We start from the raw sequence: 3315 nt of genomic DNA, 5'->3' as shown, positions 1-3315 counted from the left end.
ATCTCGGTCTGTCATAGACAACATTTCCATCACTGTCTCTCTTCAGCCATCTGACAGGTTGATGGCTAGTGGAGTGTGCTGCCTCCTGGACTGGTTGATGGCTGGTGGATGGTGCTGCCTCCTGGACTGGTTGATGGCTAGTGGATGGTGCTGCCTCCTGGACTGGTTGATGGCTAGTGGATGGTGCTGCCTCCTGGACTGGTTGATGGCTGGTGGATGGTGCTGCCTCCTGGACTGGTTGATGGCTGGTGGATGGTGCTGCCTCCTGGACTGGTTGATGGCTGGTGGATGGTGCTGCCTCCTGTTCTCCCTGCATCTTATTGATGAAATCATCCATGATCTGGAGTTCATAATTTAATTTAGAATGTTCAACAAGCTCATTAAGGACCTGTTTGAAATTGGAATTGTCACTCATGGTGAACAAGGACAAACAAGACAACACTAAAGGGATAGGGGGGAAGAGCAAAAGAGCAAGAACAACAGAGAACCAGACAGACTAACAACAATTAACTAGACAAAAGTGACTCTTAAAAGTGCCTTTGTTTTTGCTTTGTAACGAAGCTGAGGTTTTGAAGTAAATGATGAAGGGACTAGGGAACCTGTTGAGAGAAGGGAAAGATAATAAATTCAGATTTGAAGATCATGCTACATACAACTACATAAATACTAAATAACTGAAAGGTTTAAGAACTTGAGAAAATGTTGGTCTAGTTTGCCCATGCTTTGGGCTGTGGTGGGGAGGTCTGTGGGTGCGTATAGTAATATTAGGCCAGAATACTGTAGGGCTGGTTGTTGCCTGCAAACTCACAATACAATAACTCACTAGTTATGGACTGATCTTGACACTCATGTCTGATATTGATACCAACCATTCAAAATGTCAGCTTGGCTGATAATCAGTGCCATTTTATGTGATTAATTATACTTGTATTAACAAGGAAACACATTTCTTTAACTTTTTCCCTGTGATCATTTTAATCAAAACCGTTTGATCCAACTGTTTTTGATGTGTAAATGTAAGAAGAGTATCCATCTCTATTAATGAACCCTTCTACTTACCCAGTGGAAAATTGCAATGGACCTTGGGATCGCCCATACGGTGACGTCAGCGTTATTAATATAGAGGATTTAGTAAAAATAATAATTTTTAAAAAATGATTAATTGAACACAATCGTAGCATATTAAAATCAACAAACCTCCGATAGAAATACGTTATCCAGCATGCTCTAGTGTTTTACCTATGATAAGAAAACGCTTTAAAACTGCATACTTGCACGCGCATTGGAGCGTTAAACTCACCTTTTAATTACGTTTTACCTGCAGTTGTGCGTTGCTTTGGTCAAACTCACCTCTGAATGCCGTTTTACCTGCAGTTGAGTGTTGTTAAACTCACCGCTGAATGTGGTTGCACACCATGTGCGTTGTTAAACTCACCGCTGATGAACGCGCTTAACGTTTGAGGGCCCTTTGATATCAGATTGGTTTTTAAACATCAAACACCAGTTGGAGGGCATTTGAATCGCCCTGGTATAGATAATTTTTGGTAGCGTATTCCTTTTTATTTTTATTTATTGTTGTCTCGACCCACAAGGCAGGCAATGGGTTGCGGTGTGGTGATCGACCCAAGACGTCAAATTTCAACGCTGTTGAGTTCTATAGAAGTCTATTTTACTGCCCCGCACGTTGAAAAATGAAGCCGAAGGTATACCCAGTGCGTCAAAAAAGTGACGCCAGGGTCCCTTGACCATGCGTCAGACATTTTACGAGTAGGGAGTGAGACTGTGTTGGAAAATGATGTAGGATACGTTAAATAGTGAGTATGTTTCACTAAACAGTCAATCAAACTTTGTACAGTTTGTCTTTTCTTCTATCAAATATCATGTCCTATATTTTAGCATCCTGGACTGCCAAATCAAAGAGAGCCGTCAACCACACAGGAAAGCTGGAATCAGCGATGAGTGGGTGAAGGATTACCTGCTCAAATCCGTGCAGTTGTTTCCTCCAGTCTCCTGCCACCTGGAGATCAAGGTTGACCGGGCCATTTATGGCCAGGGCCGCTTCAGGTCCTTCACATTCCAGGAAATGTGGCAGTGGTACAGCCTTCACAAGCACCTCCAAGCTGACCCTCAGGCTGGCAGTGACCATGACCATGACCATCCCTCGTCATGAAGGAGGACGACATCTCTTATTTCATTTCATTTATTTATTTAGAGAAACAGGGACAACATACAATAAACATTAACCTCAAAGGGGAAGATGCATTGTACCGGGTTTTAGCTCAAGAGCTAATTTTCACCCGTAGTCCCTGGGCAGTCTGATGTTAAGTTAAGATACATAAAAAACATACATGAATAATAAGATTTACAATGACAAAATAAAAATGTACAAAAGGAAATGTTCACACCTTTCATATACAGACCTTAGAGCACACACTTATATACACACATACATACATCTGGTCACATATGGGAACAAAATTGATTTAATAAAAGCCATTTCTTTGCCTGGCGTGTGAACGTGTAAGAACTTTTACTTTTAAACAACTCTGTAGGTAACATATTCCACTGACGAGCGGCCACACCAGAAAAAGCAGAGTTTCCAAATGCTGTCCTGCGTTTAGGGATCCTGCATTCCCCTCGCACTGTAGATCTAGTGGCTCGAGTTGTTGTTTCAGAGCCCAAAGAGATAAATTGTTTTAGAGGAGGAGCAGCGTTGTCATAAAGGATCTTATACATCAAACACAGATTGGTATGAATTATCAAATTTTCAAAGCTGAGAAATTGATATTTTACAAGAATATGACAGTGATGAAATCGTCTGCTTTTCTGATCGTGAATCTTTAGAGAGGTTTTATATAATGACTCAAGTGGCTTGAGGGCAGTTTTAGTAGCCTGTGACCAACTTGTCATACAATATCGAAAATGAGGAACTATCATTGCATTGAATATATCTGAATTGTGCCATATTAAATGTTATTGTATTTGATAACTTTTTAATATGTTTTTTAAAGCCTAAATTTGGTTCCAATTTGACACCTAAATATTTTACCTGTTCTTGATTTGAAATGATTTGTCCTTCAATTAAAATATTAGGGTAGATTTGTATTTTAGAACGATTTCTGAAAAACATTGAAACAGTCTTATCTAAATTTAGAGTGAGGCATAAGTTTTTCAGCCACAAAGAAACTTTCTTAATCTCTTTGGTCAGTTTTTGAGCGACTTCTTCCGCAGTTTTACCATGTGCATATAACACCGTATCATCAGCATACATGATGATTTTACTCTTACACACAGTTGGTAGATCATTTATGTAAA

The sequence above is a fragment of the Micropterus dolomieu genome, linkage group LG06, assembly GCF_021292245.1.
Source record: "Micropterus dolomieu isolate WLL.071019.BEF.003 ecotype Adirondacks linkage group LG06, ASM2129224v1, whole genome shotgun sequence".
Classification (NCBI taxonomy): Eukaryota; Metazoa; Chordata; class Actinopteri; order Centrarchiformes; family Centrarchidae; genus Micropterus; species Micropterus dolomieu.
This window is presented reverse-complemented; position numbering follows the sequence as displayed.